This window comes from Pinus tabuliformis, chromosome 2_2 (assembly GCF_031772625.1).
Source record: "Pinus tabuliformis cultivar Carrire ecotype Pingquan chromosome 2_2, CPIR1, whole genome shotgun sequence".
In the NCBI taxonomy this organism is placed as follows: Eukaryota; Viridiplantae; Streptophyta; class Pinopsida; order Pinales; family Pinaceae; genus Pinus; species Pinus tabuliformis.
This window is the reverse complement of record NC_142300.1, coordinates 537,449,775-537,477,501: the sequence shown is the minus strand read 5'-3', so window position 1 is coordinate 537,477,501 and position 27,727 is coordinate 537,449,775. Positions and strand designations below refer to the sequence as shown.

Here is a 27,727-nt window from a genome sequence, read left to right as displayed (position 1 = left end):
AACTTCGTTGGGAATAAATCCTAGTACTTGTGCAACAACTCAACTACCTTATCAACCGTATCTTCTTCCGAATAATCTCCTATCTTTGCGAACTTAGGCTCTGCTTTAGACGCAATGTTTATTGGTCAAGTATTCAAAGGTTCTGATATATCCGGGTTCACCACCTTTGGTCCTTTAACTTCGCGTTATCCTTTTGCCTATGTAATGTTAATATTCCATGGGTCTTTTTCTTTGTCTTCAGTAGTCACATTGTAACATTCCAGTGCATGGCACAACTGTGTACTCCAATCCGGCTGAGCCCATTCTACCGGTTCCTTTGGTGTTCTGAATATAACTGCTTTTATCTCTTGAGCGCTTCATCAATGCTCTCAAATCCATCCTCAAAGCTGAAAATTAATAGAAAACTCTCCCTTAAGATGTCCCATTCAACTGTTCCATGGCAAAGCTTTGTCTCCAGTTACTAGTTCATTGGAATTGTATCTAAGGTATGACATAAAATGTGCACCCATTCTAGTTGTGGTTCTGTTCCCTAGGCCTTAGTCCATCGAGCCAAATGATCGCGTGGATCATCCTTCCCACTATATATTTATGTCATTCAAGTATTAGCATATCCAAACCTTAATTTCATCATTATTTTGTGTTCTTTACATCCAGCAAAGTTCTCCTTGTGCGTACCCCACCAACGGGAAGGTGTAGTGCGCAACGCCAACTCCAATGCCTGGAATCGATTCTCTTCTGGTACTTCCCTTTCAAATTCATATAAAAATAGTTCCACATCAGTCAAACCATCATAATGCAGAAGGTCCCTTACCTCAGTCGAGAGACACTGCAGTGACTTGGTCATCCTATTGCAATGGAGTATAGATACTTCATGTAATTGATTTTTCCAGTGTTAAAGCTCTTTATCTGAATCTGAGGCACATGATTTATCCCTGTCCCACACAATTCATCCATTAGTTGTAGGATTGATCCAATCCTCATATTTCATTTTTATGTTGTATATCTGATCCAGATCATCGTCACTTTTTACATAGCCGTGAACAGGTTCAATATAATGCGCTCCTTCTGCAGGGTCTAGTGGCACTACAACCCTGAGCGACTTCCTTTCAAATTTCATCTTCCTCTTCTTCAAGTTGATTACCGCAGACATATAAAAAGCCCAATCAATTCCTAATAGCGCGGGGTATGGGGTCAATGACCTCAGAGTCAGCTAGCATGCTTGCGCCCTCAATGTCCACCGTTACACCATATAAGCGTCCCATTGGGATAATCCTCTGTTGGTTTTCCATGCACAACTAAATAGGAGACCATTGTAGCGTAGGTCTCCCCATCCTTTCCCAAGTTTGCTTAGGTAGAACATTTGCATCTGATCCTAGATCCAAGATTACCTGGTCCATTTTGTATTCACCTATCTGTGTAGTGAGCCTTATCTCACGACCCATGTACTTCTTATGCTTACCAATTTTCCTCATAATGCGTTGTTCAACATGAGTCTTCTCTTTATTTGCGCACTTTTCGATCAACTCTTGCAACTCTTCTACTACTTTTTTATCACACAATGACTTCATACAAGTCTTCAGGAAAGTAGCTAGTACTGAAGGATCAACTTCTTGTGTCACACTAGTTTCTGGCATTTTCTCCTGACTTCCTAAGGTAGAGGCCTTAGCGAAGTTCTTTGCTTCCATGAAGATTTATTTAGCACAATTAAGATCAAAGTCGATTTCCTTCTCAGCATCCTTGCACACCCATCCATTATCCTTAGGCTTCTTACCTTTATCTGTACCAGTCTCCATACCACTTTTGGTCACAATATTTATGCTGTGATCTTCTTCGCAGGGCTCAACCCTTATCATTTGGATGTTATGCATAAGATGTTGGGGATGCACCTTCTTTTCTTGCATATCCTCCATAAGGAATGAACATTCCTCTATGACATGGTCAAACTGTCGACAATACTGACATGATGGATGCATGGGATTTGTACAATCTCGCACGAAGTGCCCTGCTTCATCACAATTATAGCAAATTATCTGCCCATGCCCTCAACTTGGTCCTCGGCCCTGGAATCCTCCTTGCACAGCTCATGTGCCATGATCATGAGGCTGGTTTTCTGCCTACATTTAGTAGGTAGGGGTTTTTTCCATCATCAACTCATAACTTCTACAATGGTGTTCATCATGGCCCACATATTTACAAAAATTGCAAAATAACAGTTGAGGGGTCTGTACAAACTTCTGCAATAAAAGGAAGCATTAGGGGAATTTTGAGGTCTAAAATGGGCCCCCTAAGAAAAATGTACAACCAAAATAAAATTTTTAAGAACCAATAGGATTCAAGATGATGATGTCAACCATGGGGGATGATTCACCATTTTTGGAGTAAAAAAGTTAAAACATTAAAAAATAAGAAAATAATAAAACTAATTTTTCAACTCATATTTTCAACTTATCTCCCTATGTTTTTACTCAAATTTTGAGTGGAATTACTCGTTGGATGCAAAATTTAATTTCTCATCCAAGGGGTACCCATGTGTGCATACTTTCAATGGACCCTGCTACACGAAAAATTAGAAATACATGAAAAACGTGATTGCAATCACGTTTTTAATGTATTTCTAATTTTTCGTGTAGCAGGGTCCATCAAAAGTATGCACACATGGGTACTCCTTGGATGAGGAATCAAATTCTGCAGCCAATTATTATTGCCGATCGAAATTTGAGTAAACCCATAGGGAGATAAGTTGAAAATATGAGTTGAAAAAAAAAGTTTTTTATTTTTTCCCTCCAAAATTTGATGATGTAATCTAATCTTATTTTATTATTTTCACTATTATTTTGTAGTTTCCTTAGGAGGCCCATTTTAGACCTCAAAACTCCCCTAATGTTATCAGTGGCGTGTTATCCTGTAACCTGACAGATAACACACCATAGCATAGCTCCCATGCTTGTCCCAATGTTATTCTCTGGTTTCAGGGGGACAGACCCTCCTCCAATGATATAGTTCTTATAGACTGGGCAATGGTCCTTATCATGTCCATGGCTCTTACACTTCAAACACTAGACCTCAATGTGCACCTCCAACTGAGCTTCCTTTCCTTTATTTAGACTCTGCAACTCCAAGTGTAGGCTTTCCAGCTGTGAGTGAATATGTTGTACTCCAAGGTTCGTATCTTATATAGGTGAAGCATCTAGCCTCATCGTGATCTCTAAGGCTTCAACTTGTGTTGCTATCTTTCGCTGTGACAGAGGCACTCTCAAATGCGGAAAACATGACTCTATATACCAGTTGCGATGTTGTGAATCCATGATTATCATATAGGCCTTCCTGATCAGGCATTTGAAACTTTGATCGAAGTCCCATGGTGTCTCATCTACCTTCTGTCGGATTTCCTTAAACTCAAAAACTGACTGCGCCTCTGACTTAGGCTTAATAAACTCTTTATTCAGAGCTTGTTGGGTCTCTTCCAATGTCGTGTTGGGGTTATCAATGCAATACTTAATGTACCATGTTAATGCATGATCATGTAAGGTTGTAACCAATTGCGCTTTCTTAATGTTATCATCTGTAATCTATTGTGTTGTCCATACATCTCCTGCGACAAACCAAAACTATTTGGGATCTTCACTACATACTCCTTTAAAAACCGACATCTTCATCGTGTTCGCAATGTTGAATGGTGGAAATGGAGGTGGAGGGGGTGAAGGTGTAGGTGTATGAGGTGGAGGTGGAGGTGGAGGTGGAGTGGATGGATGAAGTATCCTCAGGATACCCTATGTAATTAACTAAAATGCACTTCTTGGTGTAGTCAACACCGTCCCTTTGTCGTTGCTTGAAGGGGGTTCAATGAGCAAACTATATTCTAGGCTTGATCCTCTGTTTCTTCTAAATAATCTCCTGCTTCGTCTAGCCCCAAACATCAAGGTAACTGCATAACCATTTTTTCACATAACAACATTTTAATCCCGTCTTTAGCGATTTCAAATACTTACCTAGCGGTTTGTTATGCTTCGCTGTAGCTGATATTTTTGTCGATCACGAAATAAGTCACAAAACTTCCTAGTGTGTGATCAATCTAGTGATCTAAAACCCACGCGATATTGATTTGTTATGCCTCCAAACATTGCACTAGTTTAGGAGTCCACACTATAGGACTGTTAAGCCTCCACGTCCCTTGACTATTAGCCAATTTAGACAACCACTCATGTAGTTCTTTGGGGAAGAAACATAAGAACGCGTCGGTCTCGTCTGTGTATAAAAATCTTTGTAACCACTGCTCCTTGTTTAGGGCTCCTGTTCTCTTGAGCCGCGAACATGTGCACGTTTCGATCAATCCACTTGTCAATCTCTTTCTTCATAGGAAACCATTTATCACACATCTCTTAGATAGATCTCGGTCCCGGCAACAGAACCATTTGTTGGCTTAAGGGGGCCTAACCCAGGTTCAGAGTTGTTTGCGCCAACCAAAAAAACCCTAATTGCTGGCCCTTTCGGCAACAACCTACATAGCGCAGGCTGCAGTCTCACTCAAAGCAGTATTGGGGGATGCTAGAACCAGGTTTATGCATCCAGAGACGATGTGATAAGTGGTTTTAAGCTCTTGTAGCTCAAATCTACCTTCGCGTAGATCTGTATCCTTTTATGGATCGCTACTACAACTATAAGAAAACGACTTCTAGACCTTTGCTAAGGTCTGTGATCAGACTTTATAGACCCTAAAGAAGGAATCTATCTACTTTCGCGCACTAATTACTAACCCTAGATCTGCCTTTGCGCAGATCTATCTAAATCATTAGAAATCATAACAGAATTAACCCTTATCTTCACAGAAATAGATAATTACTTAGTTCATGCATAAATATTAAAGAATTAGTAGATTCACATAGTATTTATGCATTATTCCATCGAAAATATATCATTGAGCAATAGAACATAACATGAACATAATTAATAATAACACTCAAAGGCAAGATATTTCTTCAAAATCAGCCTTTATTAACTTTCAGCGTTCAGTGTACAGACTTCTCCACCCTGCGCACTCAGCGGTAGGGGTCCACGCACTAAGTTGCAGACTTACTAAGGCCTCTTACGCACTTAGCTATAAGAGCCTTCCCATTTCACCTAAGTATAGGAAGAAAATCCTTCTTGCCTTAGCACTTGCCCACAACAATCTCTATCTTGACTTGTCTTCTTGTCTACTTCTTCTTAGACTCAATATGACTCAACTATATATATCTTTTTTTCCAATACAATACCATGGTCCGCGGACCATGGATGAGTCTCAAAAATGACCTATCACTTACCCAATAAAGGGGTTAAAGCCCCTTTGACTCCTATCTAGCTGTGTGCTCCACATCCACATTTCGTGGAGACTTTACATTCTTTACAAAACTTTTACAAAATTGGGTTAAACTAACCCCAAAACTGACCCTAGGGACCCTATACCAACAAATAAGTTCTTCAGATTACATGATTGCTCAGAGATTGTGAAGGCCATAATAGATACATTTAGTCTTAAAGGTAAATCAGATATCTAGTGGGAATATGTAAAGAATGTCAGAGATATTTATGAGGAGTGGACTTGGAGTGAATTCAAGATACTATTAAGGAATAAGTACCTATCATAGAGGTACTATGACAACAGGGAAAAATAGTTTTATAAGCTAAAGATGAGATCTATGATTGATAAGGAGTAAAATAGCATATTTCTGGAGTTTTTGATGTATGTGCCTTACCTCAAGGAGGAGAAGGCCAAGATTTAGAGATTCATCAGTGGGTTGTCGATATCATTTAAGGATAGGATTGAGTTTGACGAGCTTAGATCATTGGAGGAGGCCAATCGGAAGCTAAAGAATTATTACAAGCAATCAAAGTGTAGATCTAAGACTAAACCAAACTAGAAAGGTAATAATAAGAATAAATGGAAATGGGAATAGAAACGGGCAATGCCTCGGGACACAAGTAACAAAGAGAATGTAGCACCGCACAAGAAGTTCAATGCATTTGACAGAGGACAGGAATTTTGGTATGAGTAGAACAAGGGTGATGATAAGAAGCCCGTGAAGTGTTGGACTTGTGGCAAAGATCATTGTTAGAGAGATTGTCCACAACATTAGGGTGGTAGACCACAGGTTTATAGTGCCCAAGAGGCGCAGATGGTTGGGGATGTTGGAAAAGGTGTTCCTAAGATCTATGCAACATTGGATAACAGTCTGGTAGATCACCATGTGTCTATTATCAAGATGGATGGTAAGCTTTGTGATCAAGTTGTTTATATTTTTATTGACCCTAGATCTAATTATAGTTATGTTAATCCTGACCTAGTGGATAAGTGTGGTTTGAATAAAGAAATGCATGCAAAGTCTTGGTTAGTGTAGTTGGATATAGATACAAAGAAGTGAGATCATCATTGGGTAAGAGCCTATGCATTTGAGTTTAATGGTATGCCTATATCATCACATTTGAATGTATTTCCATTGGGATCATATAGTATGCCTTTGGGTATGGACTGGCTATATCTTCACAGGACCAAGGTGGGTTGTTATGAAAAATCCATTGAGTGTTTGGTTGATACTAGAGAACAAAGAATCTTGCAAGGTAAGAAGAAAGAAACATCAGTTAGAATGGTGATAGTTATGCAGACGAAGAGTAGTCATAGAAAAGGGTGTGTGTTATTTGCAGTGCATATTTCTAGTGACAAAGGTAAGGAAGTTGAGGATTCAGATGTTTTGAGTAGGTACCCAATTTTACAACAGTTTTGTGATGTGTTTCCAGTAGATATTTCATAATTGCTACCTCACAGGGAAGTATACTTTTCTATTGAGTTGGTACCAGGGGTAGCACCAGCGTCAAAGGCACCGTACAGGATGATCACTCCAAAGTTGGTAGAGTTGAAGTTTAAATTGAAGGAAATGCTTGACAAGGGATATATTATACCAACTGTGTCACCATGGGGTGCATAGGTATTGTTTGTGAAGAAGAGATATGGTACTCTTAGGTTGTGCATTGATTATAGGCTGTTGAACAAAGTGGCCATTAAGAATAGGTATCCATTGCTGAGGATTGATGATTTGTTTGATCAGTTGAAGGGAGCAACAGTGTTCTCGAATATTGATCTGAGATCCAAATATCATCAAGTACCCATTAAAGAAGATGACATTCACAAGACAACTTTTCGGACCAGGTACAAACATTATGAGTTTGTTGTAGTTCAATCTGGTTTAACTAATGCTCCAACTACTTTTATGTGTTTGATGAATAATGTGTTGAGTCCTTATCTAGACAAGTTTGTTATTATATTCATTGATGATATATTGGTATATTCTAAAAATGAATAAGAGCATGTCAAACACTTAGCAGAAGTATTGAGATTTCTAAGAGAACATCAGTTGTATGCCAAGATTACCAAATGCAGTTTCTTTCAGACCGAGGTAATTACTTGGGAAATGTGGTTTCCATTCCTCCCTAGGAGTATTCTTTACGCTTTTGGTCCCATGTAATAATTGTATAAATATAGGATAACCACCCATTTAACTATATAAAGATTATAATTCAGTACTGATGTCAATGTCATAATTTTTGTAATGGCTGAATTGTGATTTATATGCACTTCTTAGTAGCTTATGTATTAGATTTATAATCTGCACCATACACTACCTACTGAATCAATTCCTAAATTATACAAGGCATGATTCCCATGTCCTCTCACCAACTCTTATGCTGTTCTTGCAACCCAACCAATGCTTAAGTTCCTATTGTCCACTTGATGTCATATTAAATTTTCACTCACCCTTACCTTTGGTGTAGGGGTTGGACATCTCGGAATATCATTGGGTAAAACTTTACCCTATGGTTACAAGAAAGACTCTTTATCACTTTCGGTTGTAAGGGTATAGCTCTTAATATTTATGTCGCACTATGTGCACACATGGTAATAACTTGCCTTACTTATCAGTGATCACACTTAACTGTCATCTTATAACCATCATTCTTCTATAAGGTTTTATGGTTGGATGTTGACATTGGTTAGCTTATTTCCCTAACATAAAAATCCATAAACCTTTAGAAAGTATGTTACTTGCTTTCGTTATGCATGTACCTTCCCCATTGTGGTAAAAACATGGTAATCGAGGTCTTAATGTGTATTGATGAGATTTAAATCAATTCCCTATCTCCATTAATTTTTCTTGGGTCTAGTGTAATATTCGGCTAGTGGCATGGTGTGATGTTTTATGTATTTCATGGTTGCACCTATTTCGGTGTTGGATGCCACCTTGCATAGAGGTAATGTTATAATTTATGGTTTGGCCTTTCACTAAAGCTCCAGGTGTTCTTGACATACGAGCTACGAAACCTCACTAGCTCCGTGAATATTTCTCTAATGTTGTTTGACACACTCCACCTTGAACTTTTACACTCCACTCCACGATTCCCATGCTTGCCAAATTCACATGGGTGTAGGAGGTCACTTGTCATTTCCAATGGTGGCCAGGCACGCTAGATAATCAAAGATAAGAAACGTTTGCTTAATCCTACCCTTCCATACAATGAATCTACGAATATTGTTCGCATTCTCGTGCCGCCTTCCTTATTTGTTATCTCTATAACTTAGTGACTGTGGTATCTAATGTGCCCATGTTATCTCTGATCACTGCTCCGCATTACTCCCAGACCTTTGGCGGAGTTGTTGGTTTCAACTTTAACTGAAGCTTTGAGATCTTCATCTAAAAATATAATGTTACTCTGCTAATCTGGTCCTTCGACGCGCGGACCGCAACAACTAATTTTCTGAATTTTGTTGTAGTTAAGGCATCCTCTAGGATGTTCAAATCTGGAACTGTCTTGCATTCCTTCTATATCGTTGTCTCCAAGCTCTGACTATGAGCTTGTAGCTCCTCCTTTTATTTTAGTGCGCGAGCTTTCTCCATGAACATCTGCTCATTATTTACCTTAAATTCACTTATGACTGCAAGGACACTCTGCTCTCTAATCCTTAGCTCGTCTGAAACCCCCTGCTGCAACACATGGAGGGTTTGAAGCGGTAGCATGGCCAAGTTGACTCCCACGTCATTCACTATACTTAGTGCAGGGTGGTCCTCCTCTGACTCCGTGTAGATTGATCCTTCTGGTAAAGTATGACTCTGAGGTCCATAGTCTGTTCTAGCTCTACTACTATCCCACTTTCTTGTGTTAGGCTTGCTTGCACCCCACTCGCTTGCCCAACGCTAGCTTGAATCCTACCGGTCTAGATTTGCAACTTACGCAAATCCTTTTGGATGCTCCCTAGCATCTGCATTTACTTTTTCTCCCTAGTGTCAGCCCCATTACTAGTACCTACACCAAGATCCGTGGGTTCGTGCCACTCCATTGGCGAACTCCCCACGATCTCCATATATGGTATCTTGTGCCATATATGCTTTGGGTCCTTCCATGCCTTGATTGAGATGTTATGGAAATCAACCTTGAGCTCCACGGAGGCCGTCAACTTCTTGAACAAGGTTGGGGACAACCTTGGCTGTTGACTGATGACTATCCTAAGATCCATCTCCATCAATATCCAGAATTTTTTTTATTCTTTGATCCTCTCTAGATCCTTTGTCACCCATAGCGAAGTGAACTTCACTACCTCTGGTAAGTCTTCCACTTGTAGAGGAAACTGGCTGTCCTCTAACAACTTCCATGCTACTAAAAATATTCACAGAAGGAGCCACGCATAATGAAATGGTTTGATGTCCTCCTAATCTTCGCGACAGTTCACGAGGAACTCCTTGGACAAATACTTCGCCTAGTTATATTGTACTCCCTTTGCGCACTAGGCAGCGAATGATACTACAGGCGCTGGAACTTCGTCTGCACGACATTCAATCATAATCTTTCTTGCAAGAATTTGGGCAGTGAACTGCACTGCTTGGTCCTGAATATAGCAGATAGAATATCCACGCGACTTCTTTACGAGACTAAATTATGACTTCATTTTATCTGCTAACTCCTTTTCGCCACTTTTCCCTCCAAACTCCTTTCCAGGGTCTGCCCCTTTGTAGGGTAGCTTTGTTATTCGATGAAAGAGCATATTGGTGATCGGGATGGATTCCCTAAGCCATAGGCACCCACCGTGCACCAACATAAGAAGATAGTGAACACAAACCATATTGATATTTGATCTATGAAAATGTGATACATAGAGCATGTGTAGAGACCCAATTTGCTCAACACCTCTGACCCACTTCATGGGCTCCAACCACATAACTCCAGTCTCCTCATAGTATATTTTCTTCATATATATACTAGTGGCCAAATGAGGGAACCTCTTATGGCCCGCTAGGTCCCAATATTCCATCTTCAACATCAAAATGCATGTTAAGATCATGTCGTCAAATTCAACCTATTTTGGTAACAGGGGCGTCGAAACCATGAATTTCCCGGAATTAGGGTCTTTTGTGACTTCGGTTTTTCCTTTCTGCAGAGGGATATACTCCGGGAGGCATGTGATAGGCTCGCCCTCCTCAGCATCCAACTCCTCCACACCTTCGAATTCTTCTTCCTCTAGATCTACAACTTTCTCCGACTGTTTATCCTTTTTCTCCTGCTGTCACACCTTTGGGTTCTTCCTTGGTGACTGTCTCACTGGCATAGGTTTCTTCTTCTTTTCTTTTGTAGTTGATTTCTTTAGCGTAGCATACCTCGGCATCGTAGGCACAATGGGCATAACTCCCATACTTCTTATCTCAGGGGTCGCCGCGTCGGAGACAACAACTTAAGAACTCATAGCTTTTGCAAGATTTGTGGCATTCATTTTGGAAAGAATGATCTTCTGGTTCCACTTAGGTAAGGTTGCAAATATTGGTCTTGAAGCTAAATCCTCCCAGAACTGATGACTCATAAACTTCAAATAGAAAAGCTCATGAACAATTCTTATACAACAAAGTCTTCTTTGGCAGACCAACATGCACAATTTATAGGAGGTTTTGAATTCGAATTCGACCTTTCCCTCCAATTTCTGATCATAAATCTGTTTTTGGTTGCATATATTCAAATATTATTGCCATAAATGGTGCCTACCGGCTCCTCTTAACGAAATTTTTTCATCAAATCATGAATAATAACTCCAACGGCTTCTTTTGGACCCATCTGCACAGTACCATCCTCCATGGCACAACTCATCCGGTGCAACTTCGCCAGTCGCACTCCTGTCTTCCGTCACGTAGCTTCCCTAACATGTTTTTCTCCTTGTCGGGAGGCATAATTTATAGTCTTGCATTCCCTTTCACCTGCCTGGATTACTAAGACTGTCCCACTTCCATATAGTCATTACGCAGGGGCAAGATCCCCTGTGTACAACTTCAGCCTACTTCTGTTCACTTTTTCAGGAAATGGTTCTCCATCCAGGTTCACGAGTTGAAACGGGCCACCATCTGTGATCTCCTTAACAACATATGGCCCTAACCAGTGCATTTGAAATTTCATGAAATTTCTATCATATAGCAGCACTAAATCATTTATCTTAAAAGTGCACAGCTTAATATGCCTATTGTGCCATGCCTTCTCGCGTTCCTTTTGTACTTGCTGGTGAAATACTGCGATAAAGTGATCCTCTTTTAACTCCATGATCTGCACAAGTCATTCCTCCAAGGTCTCATGATCCGCCATTTCTGTCAAAGTTGAAATACATTAACTTGGCACAATATACTCCATGGGCATCACTTCTTCAATCCCATAGACCAGCCTAAACAGTGTTTGGACTGTCAACTTCTTGTAGGTCATCCTATATGCCCATAACACTACTGGGACGCACATATCCCAGTCATTCCTCTGCACGTTGCTGACCTTCATTAATGCATTCTCCAAAATTTTGTTAAATGCTTCCATCATTCCATTTCCCTATGGGTGATAGGGTGTGCTCTTCTAATGATACACCTGAAATTCCTCAAGCATCGTTCTGATCGCTTCATTCAAGAAATGAGTACCCCTATCACTCATTAATATCTTAGGGCATCCAAACCTTGTTAAGGCATATTCAAATAAGAACTTTTTGGCGGTGGTAGTTGTACAATCCTTCACTAATTGTGCTTTTTCCCATATGGTTAAATATTATGTTGCAGTAATGATATACCTCGTGCCCATCTTCTTTCTTGGTGGTTATATTGGACCTATGAAGTTAATGGCCCATTTATCAAATACCTGCAAAGAAACCTGAGGATTTAAAGGCAATTCATCCCTTCGCGAAGGCTTCCCCGTCCTTTTTCAAGCATCGCATGCCTTGCAATATGCCTTAAAATCCTTATATAATGTCAGCCACCATAACCCAGTGCGCAAGATCTTTTGCATGGTCGCTTTTCCTGCGTAGTGACCTCCTCCCTCTCCTCCATGTGCTTCAGTGAGGATACTAGCACGTTCAAACTCAGGAACATACCTTCGCAGTATCTCATATGTTCCCATTTTATACAAATGACCCGCAATCACTGAAAATTCGTAGTGCTGACTACTAACTCCTTCTTTTGCTGCGTAGAATAGCCTTCTGGAGTTGTTCCTGTTGTTAAAAACTGAATGATATTGTCAAAATGATCATTCGTGATGTGCACCACAAAGAGTTGCACATTCGACATCCCTTCCTCCAAACTATTTGGTTCTTCGCCCATTTCATCCTTGATTGATGGTCTGGTCCTACATTCAACCTTCCAGGCTTCATAATGACTTCAAAATCATATTCTTGAAACAATAGTAACCATCAACATATATTCCCCCCCAACACATGCTTATTGACCAGGTAATTTAGCACAGAGTGATTTGTATACATTTTAAAGTGTCCACCTAACAAATAATGCCTAAATTTTTGTAGCGTGTAGACCATCGCCAACCCTTTGTGCTCTGTAGTGGAGTAATTCTTCTCAGCTTTGGATAACTTTCTGCTTGCGGAGGCTATCAGATGATCAATCTCGCTTTCGCCTGCCTGTGTTAATACCACTCCTAGCGCATTGCAAGAGGCATCTACATGTACATGGAATTCCTTCTTCTAGTCTGGAAATACCAAAATAGGCGCAGTTACCATATTTTCCTTCAAAACATCCAGGTTGTGCTGACATTCGTCAGCCAAGCAAAACATCGCATATTTCTTTAATAACACATCCATCAGTGCAGTTATCCAAGCATATGCCTTGATAAACTTCCTATAATACCTAGTGTGCCCTAGTGTCGTGCGCAACTGATTTACATTCCTAGAAGCTTCCAAATTTACAATTACAACGATCTTCGCAGGGTCTACAATCAATCCCTGCTTACAGCATGGCCAAGAAAAATTCCAAAGGGGACACAAAGTATGCATTTATTCAAGTTCAACATGATTTGATACCTTCGACATGTGTCCAACATAAGGCGCAGACTCGCAACATGGCGCTTCACCAAGCCAAACACAGTCCAATCATAAAAATATACCTCCAGGAATTTATGAATAAATTCTTTGAATGCCGCGATCGCAACCCGGGAAAAGATTGCTTGCACATTCTTCAATCTGAATGGCATTACGGTGTATTGAAAGAAACCCCATTCAGTCGCTAAGGTTGTTTTGTTTCGATCTCCTGGCGCGATCTTTATTTGATGATATCCCGGAAAACCATCAGTAAACGAATATGCCTCCTGTCCACCAACATTCTCTAACATTTCATCAGTAAATGATGTTGGAAACGGATCATGCATGCATCCATCATTCAACTTTCTCAGATCTACATAGATACGGATTTTTCCTTTCTGTTTCTTCTCTTGGATCACCATTGGGCTTACCCAAGCGGATTCCTCTACTAGTTCAATAATATTGGCATAAAACATCTTAAACAGTTCCTGGTGCACCTTCTCCTTATATTTTGGATTTAGACGATAAGGTCTTTGCTTAACAAGCTTCGTATATAGATTCAAAGTAATCTTCATAACACCTAAATATCTAATGATTCCCTTCAAATCCGAAAACTTCGTTGGGAATAAATCCTAGTACTTGTGCAACAACTCAACTACCTTATCAACCGTATCTTCTTCCGAATAATCTCCTATCTTTGCGAACTTAGGCTCTGCTTTAGACGCAATGTTTATTGGTCAAGTATTCAAAGGTTCTGATATATCCGGGTTCACCACCTTTGGTCCTTTAACTTCGCGTTATCCTTTTGCCTATGTAATGTTAATATTCCATGGGTCTTTTTCTTTGTCTTCAGTAGTCACATTGTAACATTCCAGTGCATGGCACAACTGTGTACTCCAATCCGGCTGAGCCCATTCTACCGGTTCCTTTGGTGTTCTGAATATAACTGCTTTTATCTCTTGAGCGCTTCATCAATGCTCTCAAATCCATCCTCAAAGCTGAAAATTAATAGAAAACTCTCCCTTAAGATGTCCCATTCAACTGTTCCATGGCAAAGCTTTGTCTCCAGTTACTAGTTCATTGGAATTGTATCTAAGGTATGACATAAAATGTGCACCCATTCTAGTTGTGGTTCTGTTCCCTAGGCCTTAGTCCATCGAGCCAAATGATCGCGTGGATCATCCTTCCCACTATATATTTATGTCATTCAAGTATTAGCATATCCAAACCTTAATTTCATCATTATTTTGTGTTCTTTACATCCAGCAAAGTTCTCCTTGTGCGTACCCCACCAACGGGAAGGTGTAGTGCGCAACGCCAACTCCAATGCCTGGAATCGATTCTCTTCTGGTACTTCCCTTTCAAATTCATATAAAAATAGTTCCACATCAGTCAAACCATCATAATGCAGAAGGTCCCTTACCTCAGTCGAGAGACACTGCAGTGACTTGGTCATCCTATTGCAATGGAGTATAGATACTTCATGTAATTGATTTTTCCAGTGTTAAAGCTCTTTATCTGAATCTGAGGCACATGATTTATCCCTGTCCCACACAATTCATCCATTAGTTGTAGGATTGATCCAATCCTCATATTTCATTTTTATGTTGTATATCTGATCCAGATCATCGTCACTTTTTACATAGCCGTGAACAGGTTCAATATAATGCGCTCCTTCTGCAGGGTCTAGTGGCACTACAACCCTGAGCGACTTCCTTTCAAATTTCATCTTCCTCTTCTTCAAGTTGATTACCGCAGACATATAAAAAGCCCAATCAATTCCTAATAGCGCGGGGTATGGGGTCAATGACCTCAGAGTCAGCTAGCATGCTTGCGCCCTCAATGTCCACCGTTACACCATATAAGCGTCCCATTGGGATAATCCTCTGTTGGTTTTCCATGCACAACTAAATAGGAGACCATTGTAGCGTAGGTCTCCCCATCCTTTCCCAAGTTTGCTTAGGTAGAACATTTGCATCTGATCCTAGATCCAAGATTACCTGGTCCATTTTGTATTCACCTATCTGTGTAGTGAGCCTTATCTCACGACCCATGTACTTCTTATGCTTACCAATTTTCCTCATAATGCGTTGTTCAACATGAGTCTTCTCTTTATTTGCGCACTTTTCGATCAACTCTTGCAACTCTTCTACTACTTTTTTATCACACAATGACTTCATACAAGTCTTCAGGAAAGTAGCTAGTACTGAAGGATCAACTTCTTGTGTCACACTAGTTTCTGGCATTTTCTCCTGACTTCCTAAGGTAGAGGCCTTAGCGAAGTTCTTTGCTTCCATGAAGATTTATTTAGCACAATTAAGATCAAAGTCGATTTCCTTCTCAGCATCCTTGCACACCCATCCATTATCCTTAGGCTTCTTACCTTTATCTGTACCAGTCTCCATACCACTTTTGGTCACAATATTTATGCTGTGATCTTCTTCGCAGGGCTCAACCCTTATCATTTGGATGTTATGCATAAGATGTTGGGGATGCACCTTCTTTTCTTGCATATCCTCCATAAGGAATGAACATTCCTCTATGACATGGTCAAACTGTCGACAATACTGACATGATGGATGCATGGGATTTGTACAATCTCGCACGAAGTGCCCTGCTTCATCACAATTATAGCAAATTATCTGCCCATGCCCTCAACTTGGTCCTCGGCCCTGGAATCCTCCTTGCACAGCTCATGTGCCATGATCATGAGGCTGGTTTTCTGCCTACATTTAGTAGGTAGGGGTTTTTTCCATCATCAACTCATAACTTCTACAATGGTGTTCATCATGGCCCACATATTTACAAAAATTGCAAAATAACAGTTGAGGGGTCTGTACAAACTTCTGCAATAAAAGGAAGCATTAGGGGAATTTTGAGGTCTAAAATGGGCCCCCTAAGAAAAATGTACAACCAAAATAAAATTTTTAAGAACCAATAGGATTCAAGATGATGATGTCAACCATGGGGGATGATTCACCATTTTTGGAGTAAAAAAGTTAAAACATTAAAAAATAAGAAAATAATAAAACTAATTTTTCAACTCATATTTTCAACTTATCTCCCTATGTTTTTACTCAAATTTTGAGTGGAATTACTCGTTGGATGCAAAATTTAATTTCTCATCCAAGGGGTACCCATGTGTGCATACTTTCAATGGACCCTGCTACACGAAAAATTAGAAATACATGAAAAACGTGATTGCAATCACGTTTTTAATGTATTTCTAATTTTTCGTGTAGCAGGGTCCATCAAAAGTATGCACACATGGGTACTCCTTGGATGAGGAATCAAATTCTGCAGCCAATTATTATTGCCGATCGAAATTTGAGTAAACCCATAGGGAGATAAGTTGAAAATATGAGTTGAAAAAAAAAGTTTTTTATTTTTTCCCTCCAAAATTTGATGATGTAATCTAATCTTATTTTATTATTTTCACTATTATTTTGTAGTTTCCTTAGGAGGCCCATTTTAGACCTCAAAACTCCCCTAATGTTATCAGTGGCGTGTTATCCTGTAACCTGACAGATAACACACCATAGCATAGCTCCCATGCTTGTCCCAATGTTATTCTCTGGTTTCAGGGGGACAGACCCTCCTCCAATGATATAGTTCTTATAGACTGGGCAATGGTCCTTATCATGTCCATGGCTCTTACACTTCAAACACTAGACCTCAATGTGCACCTCCAACTGAGCTTCCTTTCCTTTATTTAGACTCTGCAACTCCAAGTGTAGGCTTTCCAGCTGTGAGTGAATATGTTGTACTCCAAGGTTCGTATCTTATATAGGTGAAGCATCTAGCCTCATCGTGATCTCTAAGGCTTCAACTTGTGTTGCTATCTTTCGCTGTGACAGAGGCACTCTCAAATGCGGAAAACATGACTCTATATACCAGTTGCGATGTTGTGAATCCATGATTATCATATAGGCCTTCCTGATCAGGCATTTGAAACTTTGATCGAAGTCCCATGGTGTCTCATCTACCTTCTGTCGGATTTCCTTAAACTCAAAAACTGACTGCGCCTCTGACTTAGGCTTAATAAACTCTTTATTCAGAGCTTGTTGGGTCTCTTCCAATGTCGTGTTGGGGTTATCAATGCAATACTTAATGTACCATGTTAATGCATGATCATGTAAGGTTGTAACCAATTGCGCTTTCTTAATGTTATCATCTGTAATCTATTGTGTTGTCCATACATCTCCTGCGACAAACCAAAACTATTTGGGATCTTCACTACATACTCCTTTAAAAACCGACATCTTCATCGTGTTCGCAATGTTGAATGGTGGAAATGGAGGTGGAGGGGGTGAAGGTGTAGGTGTATGAGGTGGAGGTGGAGGTGGAGGTGGAGTGGATGGATGAAGTATCCTCAGGATACCCTATGTAATTAACTAAAATGCACTTCTTGGTGTAGTCAACACCGTCCCTTTGTCGTTGCTTGAAGGGGGTTCAATGAGCAAACTATATTCTAGGCTTGATCCTCTGTTTCTTCTAAATAATCTCCTGCTTCGTCTAGCCCCAAACATCAAGGTAACTGCATAACCATTTTTTCACATAACAACATTTTAATCCCGTCTTTAGCGATTTCAAATACTTACCTAGCGGTTTGTTATGCTTCGCTGTAGCTGATATTTTTGTCGATCACGAAATAAGTCACAAAACTTCCTAGTGTGTGATCAATCTAGTGATCTAAAACCCACGCGATATTGATTTGTTATGCCTCCAAACATTGCACTAGTTTAGGAGTCCACACTATAGGACGGTTAAGCCTCCACGTCCCTTGACTATTAGCCAATTTAGACAACCACTTGTGTAGTCCATTGGGGAAGAAACATAAGAACGCGTCGGTCTCGTCTGTGTATAAAAATCTTTGTAACCACTGCTCCTTGTTTAGGGCTCCTGTTGTCTTGAGCCGCGAACATGTGCACGTTTCGATCAATCCACTTGTTAATCTCTTTCTTCATAGGAAACCATTTATCACACATCTATTAAATAGATCTCGGTCCCGGCAACAGAACCATTTGTTGGCTTAAGGGGGCCTAACCCAGGTTCAGAGTTGTTTGCGCCAACCAAAAAAACCCTAATTTCTGGCCCTTTCGGCAACAACCTACATAGCGCAGGCTGCAGTCTCACTCAAAGCAGTATTGGGGGATGCTAGAACCAGGTTTATGCATCCAGAGACGATGTGATAAGTGGTTTTAAGCTCTTGTAGCTAAAATCTACCTTCGCGTAGATCTGTATCCTTTTATGGATCGCTACTACAACTATAAGAAAACGACTTCTAGACCTTTGCTAAGGTCTGTGATCATACTTTATAGACCCTAAAGAAGGAACCTATCTACTTTCGCGCACTAATTACTAACCCTAGATCTGCCTTTGCGCAGATCTATCTAAATCATTAGAAATCATAACAGAATTAACCCTTATCTTCACAGAAATAGATAATTACTTAGTTCATGCATAAATATTAAAGAATTAGTAGATTCACATAGTATTTATGCATTATTCCATCGAAAATATATCATTGAGCAATAGAACATAACATGAACATAATTAATAATAACACTCAAAGGCAAGATATTTCTTCAAAATCAGCCTTTATTAACTTTCAGCGTTCAGTGTACAGACTTCTCCACCCTGCGCACTCAGCGGTAGGGGTCCACGCACTAAGTTGCAGACTTACTAAGGCCTCTTACGCACTTAGCTATAAGAGCCTTCCCATTTCACCTAAGTATAGGAAGAAAATCCTTCTTGCCTTAGCACTTGCCCACAACAATCTCTATCTTGACTTGTCTTCTTGTCTACTTCTTCTTAGACTCAATATGACTCAACTATATATATCTTTTTTTCCAATACAATACCATGGTCCGCGGACCATGGATGAGTCTCAAAAATGACCTATCACTTACCCAATAAAGGGGTTAAAGCCCCTTTGACTCATATCTAGCTGTGTGCTCCACATCCACATTTCGTGGAGACTTTACATTCTTTACAAAACTTTTACAAAATTGGGTTAAACTAACCCCAAAACTGACCCTAGGGACCCTATACCAACAAATAAGTTCTTCAGATTACATGATTGCTCAGAGATTGTGAAGGCCATAATAGATACATTTAGTCTTAAAGGTAAATCAGATATCTAGTGGGAATATGTAAAGAATGTCAGAGATATTTATGAGGAGTGGACTTGGAGTGAATTCAAGATACTATTAAGGAATAAGTACCTATCATAGAGGTACTATGACAACAGGGAAAAATAGTTTTATAAGCTAAAGATGAGATCTATGATTGATAAGGAGTAAAATAGCATATTTCTGGAGTTTTTGATGTATGTGCCTTACCTCAAGGAGGAGAAGGCCAAGATTTAGAGATTCATCAGTGGGTTGTCGATATCATTTAAGGATAGGATTGAGTTTGACGAGCTTAGATCATTGGAGGAGGCCAATCGGAAGCTAAAGAATTATTACAAGCAATCAAAGTGTAGATCTAAGACTAAACCAAACTAGAAAGGTAATAATAAGAATAAATGGAAATGGGAATAGAAACGGGCAATGCCTCGGGACACAAGTAACAAAGAGAATGTAGCACCGCACAAGAAGTTCAATGCATTTGACAGAGGACAGGAATTTTGGTATGAGTAGAACAAGGGTGATGATAAGAAGCCCGTGAAGTGTTGGACTTGTGGCAAAGATCATTGTTAGAGAGATTGTCCACAACATTAGGGTGGTAGACCACAGGTTTATAGTGCCCAAGAGGCGCAGATGGTTGGGGATGTTGGAAAAGGTGTTCCTAAGATCTATGCAACATTGGATAACAGTCTGGTAGATCACCATGTGTCTATTATCAAGATGGATGGTAAGCTTTGTGATCAAGTTGTTTATATTTTTATTGACCCTAGATCTAATTATAGTTATGTTAATCCTGACCTAGTGGATAAGTGTGGTTTGAATAAAGAAATGCATGCAAAGTCTTGGTTAGTGTAGTTGGATATAGATACAAAGAAGTGAGATCATCATTGGGTAAGAGCCTATGCATTTGAGTTTAATGGTATGCCTATATCATCACATTTGAATGTATTTCCATTGGGATCATATAGTATGCCTTTGGGTATGGACTGGCTATATCTTCACAGGACCAAGGTGGGTTGTTATGAAAAATCCATTGAGTGTTTGGTTGATACTAGAGAACAAAGAATCTTGCAAGGTAAGAAGAAAGAAACATCAGTTAGAATGGTGATAGTTATGCAGACGAAGAGTAGTCATAGAAAAGGGTGTGTGTTATTTGCAGTGCATATTTCTAGTGACAAAGGTAAGGAAGTTGAGGATTCAGATGTTTTGAGTAGGTACCCAATTTTACAACAGTTTTGTGATGTGTTTCCAGTAGATATTTCATAATTGCTACCTCACAGGGAAGTATACTTTTCTATTGAGTTGGTACTAGGGGTAGCACCAGCGTCAAAGGCACCGTACAGGATGATCACTCCAAAGTTGGTAGAGTTGAAGTTTAAATTGAAGGAAATGCTTGACAAGGGATATATTATACCAACTGTGTCACCATGGGGTGCATAGGTATTGTTTGTGAAGAAGAGATATGGTACTCTTAGGTTGTGCATTGATTATAGGCTGTTGAACAAAGTGGCCATTAAGAATAGGTATCCATTGCTGAGGATTGATGATTTGTTTGATCAGTTGAAGGGAGCAACAGTGTTCTCGAATATTGATCTGAGATCCAAATATCATCAAGTACCCATTAAAGAAGATGACATTCACAAGACAACTTTTCGGACCAGGTACAAACATTATGAGTTTGTTGTAGTTCAATCTGGTTTAACTAATGCTCCAACTACTTTTATGTGTTTGATGAATAATGTGTTGAGTCCTTATCTAGACAAGTTTGTTATTATATTCATTGATGATATATTGGTATATTCTAAAAATGAATAAGAGCATGTCAAACACTTAGCAGAAGTATTGAGATTTCTAAGAGAACATCAGTTGTATGCCAAGATTACCAAATGCAGTTTCTTTCAGACCGAGGTAATTACTTGGGAAATGTGGTTTCCATTCCTCCCTAGGAGTATTCTTTACGCTTTTGGTCCCATGTAATAATTGTATAAATATAGGATAACCACCCATTTAACTATATAAAGATTATAATTCAGTACTGATGTCAATGTCATAATTTTTGTAATGGCTGAATTGTGATTTATATGCACTTCTTAGTACTTATGTATTAGATTTATAATCCACACCATACACTACCTACTGAATCAATTCCTAAATTATACAAGGCATGATTCCCATGTCCTCTCACCAACTCTTATGCTGTTCTTGCAACCCAACCAACGCTTAAGTTCCTATTGTCCACTTGATGTCATATTAAATTTTCACTCACCCTTACCTTTGGTGTAGGGGTTGGACATCTCGGAATATCATTGGGTAAAACTTTACCCTATGGTTACAAGAAAGACTCTTTATCACTTTCGGTTGTAAGGGTATAGCTCTTAATATTTATGTCGCACTATGTGCACACATGGTAATAACTTGCCTTACTTATCAGTGATCACACTTAACTGTCATCTTATAACCATCATTCTTCTATAAGGTTTTATGGTTGGATGTTGACATTGGTTAGCTTATTTCCCTAACATAAAAATCCATAAACCTTTAGAAAGTATGTTACTTGCTTTCGTTATGCATGTACCTTCCCCATTGTCGTAAAAACATGGTAATCGAGGTCTTAATGTGTATTTATGAGATTTAAATCAATTCCCTATCTCCATTAATTTTTCTTGGGTCTAGTGTAATACTCGGCTAGTGGCATGGTGTCATGTTTTATATATGTCATGGTTGCACCTATTTCGGTGTTGGACGCCACCTTGCATAGAGGTAAGGTTTTTCAATTATGGTTTGGCCTTTCACTAACGTTCCAGGTGTTCTTGTCATACGAGCTACGAAACCTCACTAGCTCCGTGAATATTTCTCTAATGTTGTTTGACACACTCCACCTTGAACTTTTACACTCCACTCCACGATTCCCATGCTTGCCAAATTCACATGGGTGTAGGAGGTCACTTGTCATTTCCAATGGTGGCCAGGCACGCTAGATAATCAAAGATAAGAAACGTTTGCTTAATCCTACCCTTCCATACAATGAATCTACGAATATTGTTCGCATTCTCGTGCCGCCTTCCTTATTTGTTATCTCTATAACTTAGTTACGCTCATGGAGACATGGCCTATCGGCGACATAATGCGGTGATGGAGGAGGTGAAACTTTCCCTCCTCCTTCATTCAACATACTTCTCTCCCTACTGCGCATAGATGCTCAGGGTATAGTTGGGTCTCACACCTTCTGAGGCATCTCCAAAAAAATATCATTCCTTTTCCTTAAGATGCTTTTCTTCTTACCTATATTCTGGATCATTTTCTTTTCATCATATGCAGCACTCTGTTCTCACTATTCGTCGGTGGCCTAGTTATTTATTCAAAGATGTAAGGGTTACAAATTCAGGTGAAATCTCATGTTCCTTTCAGGTAATTGGTTTTTTTTCCATTATGATAAAATCAATTTATCATTTTACTTTCTCATCTTACCCTAACCCCTATTCGGATGAATTGCCAAGATTTATTTATTTTTTACCCAGACTTCATCTCTTTATAGGATTTCTTCGATTGTGCAGAGATTGAGAAGAAATATTATATCCAGTCAATGAACCCCTCACGGGCTTCCTCTCGGCAACCCTAATCTCTTAGGTAATAGGTACATAGGGGTCTTGATGTTAGCTTAAGTGATGATTCACCCATTCCGATGGGGCATTGCTCATACGATTATTGTCCAGAATTTGACACTGTTATTTCTTGTTTTATAAGGAATCTAACCTATCGGTTTTTATTATTGCATAGATTAGACGAACCACACTTGGTCTCTTCGACTGTTCAACCGAAAGTTGGGTTCAACCTACTCTACGACGATCTCTTTGGCATCGCTTCTTAGGTGAAAGTAATTTTTTTTTGTAGTGTGTTTGAAAACTAACATATCATCCTTTTGTCCATTTACATTCTTCTAAGTTCTTTGATTGGGTTTCCCGCTTTCTCAATTTTGGCTTACAAGTGCAAATAAAACCCAATATCCCCAAGTGCTAGGTTTTATCTCTCTCTCTCTCTTTTATTTTTATTTTTTATTTTATTTTATTCACCTTCTATATTTATGTTATTATTTCAAAAACCCAGTTCCAATCTCATAATCTCATACATCTACCATTTATGTTATGCAGGTGCCATAGTCGTACTCCCATCGCTTCTATCGTTTGAGTTCTAGCCTGAGTTTCAACATTGTTTAATAATGTTTCTCTTATGTTCCAGGTGGGTACCTCAGCATCTCCCCACAGGGGTTATCCTCATTTGTGTGCTATTATGAGTTAGATAGCAATTTTAAATCAAATGACACACTTAATGGGGATTTCCGGTTAAAATTGACCACAAGGTTTTGTTCTTATGTGAAGTATTTTGTGAAAATATTTAAAAATTGGGTATCTTATTATTTATGGATTTTAGCCTTGATTTGCGTACGGAGTGGACAACCTCAATTTGCAACTGGTTTCAATTTTAGCTATTTCTACTAAAAATTCTGATTATTCTCATTTGTAATGTAGCCCTCCTAGCGACCCACCGTGGTATGTTTATCTACTATTTATTTTCTTGGGTTATTCTACCCTTTAGCGTGTAATCCTGTCTCATGGACCTGATGTGCTATTTTATCCATAATAAAACATTTGTTACATTTAATCACATATGGATAATGGTTATTCTTACTCATTCTGGTTCAATATTCCATTGCCTTCAGCCAGTCATGACGAGGTTCAATCATCTTGTTATATTTGTAATTAAAATTGGTGCTTCAATTTTTGTTTGTATTATTTGCTTCCTACAAGTTTTCCTAGTACACAAATGTAATGTAAATAAAACAACATGGATATCTATGTTGAATACACTTTTAGTTTGTCTGTAGGTTTTAACCCCGTACAAAAATTACCTGCATACGAATTCTAAAACACAGAAAATAAACAATGCGAGAGCATAACACATAAAACACATACACACAGAGATTTTCCCCTGGATCCCAAAACTGGGACTACCAGCTTGATTTTTCATTATGTTCCTTTCAATGTTACAATACATATTTATACATGTCGAAGCATCCAATACGATGGACCGAAAACCATCGCATCCAAAACCATGGACCAGAAACCATCGCGTCCAAAACCATGTGCGAAAAACATGCACAAAACCATAGGTAGGTCCACCCAACCTAATATAGGGTCCAAAACCAAAATTTTCCAGGGTGCTGCCCCAGAACCCATAGAGTGGGGTTACCTGCACCCCTCAAACCTCCTGTGACTCCCCCCGCTACACAATCGGCGCAACAAAGGGGGGGCTCCACCCCCCTTCTAACCCCCCGGTTAACTACTTGGCCTAGTCGTGGAAAGAATATAACACAACCCAACATTGTCCTTCCCCAAAAAGGATGCATCAATTCTAGAAAATTGAATGGTGGTGATTGTATAGTTTCTACAGTGGGTTACCATTACAATTTGTATTATTCTTTGATTCTTCTGACTTACGAAGGATCTTACTACTACCTATATTTATTTTATTTTATTTGAGTCTCTATTTATACTTGAGTAATCAGCTTCTACCTATTCATACATGCTTACCATCCCTTTATGATATAGTAAATCACCCAGGTTCTCAATTGGATGGAGAGTCGACTTTTATTAGCTTATTACCAATGTGATGGTGTATTTCTTGCATTTATGAAGGATCGTAATACAAATTCTCTGGTGATTTCGACTTAGAGGATTACACCTAAGTTAGCCTTTAATTTGGTTTGATGGCTTCGACATGGTAGCCAGTGAACTATATAATTCCTCACCTGGTTATACCCTTTACCCTTTTTCCTTAGACTCTGGTAAATGGATGAGTATGTCTCGGTTTCCTCCTTCCCATCACAAAACTATGAAAATGATTATTTCCACCCCGGATTTTGTTATCGGTGCTTATATCGTGGTTCTGGTCATAAAATTGGATTCTACTCTACCCAACAAGAGAAGAATCCCTCCAAATAGATTGATTAAGAGTTAAAGAGTAATTACTTGGTTATAATAATTCCATCATCATTTTACTATAGCTCGTAGCTTTCATGCATGGAAGGATTTCCTCAGCATACCTATTACCTATAGTACACTTGATTTTAATTATACAGACAGACACTGTAACCACTAAATAAGTAATGGTTGTCATGCACAATCACTCAATAACTAGGTAGAGGTTGAACGTGCCAAATTGTACATCCGGGTGTCTTAATTTCTACCTCATCTACCGAAACCCAAATTACTTACAATTTACTGAAAGGTAACCATAGGAATTTATCTACTAATTACAAAATACAGTGGCACAACAATTTTTCGATGGGCATTTTGCCTTCCTGCTTCCTACTACACTCTTTCTTTTGGTCACGCTCACCTTTGTATTAACCATATACACAGAGGACCATAATGGAAGAATCATTACCAACTAATTTAAAGCGCCATTCATGTTATTTATTATATATTCCAAAAACTACATTCGTAACAATTCAAAACCAACAACATATAATTTCACTCATAATTAAAATATACATAATCCTTAGTTTAATAGCCAAGGAAATTTCTGACCGTGAATGGGCTGAGTCCAACTAGGGAAAACACCTTTCCACCCAACCTTGAACCCAAACCTCATGTTCCCCCCGAGCCGAGATGCACTTGCCTGGGTATCAACAACCCTTTGTTGATCCCTTCAATATGTATTTAATACCTTTCTTTCATGATAATTTTTCTGTTAGCGACATCCCGCTTTAGTGGACTTCTTATCCACTTGCCTAGGCTTTTCCATAAAAGTCCGCCTTTCTCTCCCACATAGATTTTAGGATTTTCTAGATTTAGCATCTTTCTCCATCTAAACAACTTAATGGATCTTTCTCTCCCATCAATTAAGCTTATCTATAATTCCATATAGAATTATTATTGTGAAGGCATGGCAAGTATCTTATTTCCAAGTGTTTCATTCATGAATATTTCTGACTCCTTCTGTTTATCTTTTTATTCAAATTATTTATTTACACACATATCCATGTATTAAATAATTCATTACCTCCACGGAGGGATATTACATTCTCCCCCCCATAAATTCACATTGTCCCTAGTGTGTATATTTCCAGTCACCGCTTTCGTAATTAGTGTTGGATAAGTATTCTACAATTTACTTTCTGATACCCAGGTAGCCGCATTATAAATACATTGTTTGTTTTAGTACTTCAACCCATATTAGAACTAAGATCCGAAGGCGTTCAACTGACAATTCTCCTTCGAGTGCTACCTTCCACATTTGCTACAATCAATAGTGTGATAGTTATCAATTGCATATAACTGAAGTATTGCTACACATAAACAAACGTCATAGTTTTCAATATGGCTAGGAATTGATAAATTCTTTTTATTTTTATCCGCAGCTGTCCTTGATTCCCCATTCTGTATTGCCTTGAGTTTCTAATATTAGAAAGGTGAATGCCTTCTTCTCTAGTTTGTGCATTTTCATGTTATCACTTGCCTCCTACAGTCCACCTATATTTTCAATCTCTATAGACATGCATTTGACGATGTCAGTAACCTTAATGTAATATTATGAAAAATGTCCTATATTTCTTTTCCCTCATTCCTTCACTACTAGCTTCAAAAATATGAGTGTAATATATTGTAGCATATATCACTTACATAATAATAATAATAATAATAATACTTACCAGGCTATTTGCATCATCCCATTTTATGTTATTAGCCTCACATGTTTGTATCTATTCTGCATCCATCAAGTGAATTCCAGTGTGAGATAATAGTTTAATATTACTTGTCTAGTCAATTTAACGTCTTAAATTGCTCTACATAAATGATCAATCCGGGTATCGTAAACTAATGAAGTGTGGTGCACCATATGTGCTTAGTTAACCTTTTCCTTACTTCGTTGTTTTATAGTTTATGTTGTTTTTGGGGTTTTGTTCTTGTTGGTTTTCTAAAGTGTTTAACGCAAATGGAAATCCTATTCTAAGGTCTTAAGAATACTTTTAAAGTTCAAGTATGGATGTAGATTTCAAAACAAGGTTTATGTCCCTTATGGTAACTTCCAAAACTTAGCACTTCAAAAGATCTCAAAACATGCTATTGATAAAATTAATACTTGAACAAGAATGTAAATATGCAGCTACTTAAATCAAACAAAAGATGAAATACTGATCATGAAATCACTGTCTCTGCTGCCCATCTAATTACAGAAATAAAATCTAAACTATTGC

The 27,727-nt window shown here is 38.8% G+C and overlaps 1 long non-coding RNA gene across 6 annotated transcripts in view; it reads left to right on the top strand.

Annotated features, from left to right (window-relative positions):
• Positions 1 to 22,448: 22,448 nt before the first annotated feature.
• Positions 22,449 to 27,727, top strand: part of LOC149193725 (uncharacterized) — a 39,059-nt gene continuing 33,780 nt past the window's right edge. The window contains exons 1-4 of one of the 6 annotated variants that reach the window (XR_016254989.1): positions 22,449 to 22,855; positions 23,025 to 23,097; positions 23,248 to 23,338; positions 23,619 to 23,706. This is a non-coding gene — a long non-coding RNA (uncharacterized LOC149193725). Of the gene's footprint in view, positions 22,879 to 23,024; positions 23,098 to 23,247; positions 23,339 to 23,618; positions 23,707 to 27,727 lie in introns of all 6 variants that reach the window. The other 5 variants (XR_016254988.1, XR_016254985.1, XR_016254984.1 and 2 more) reach the window with 5 other exon arrangements.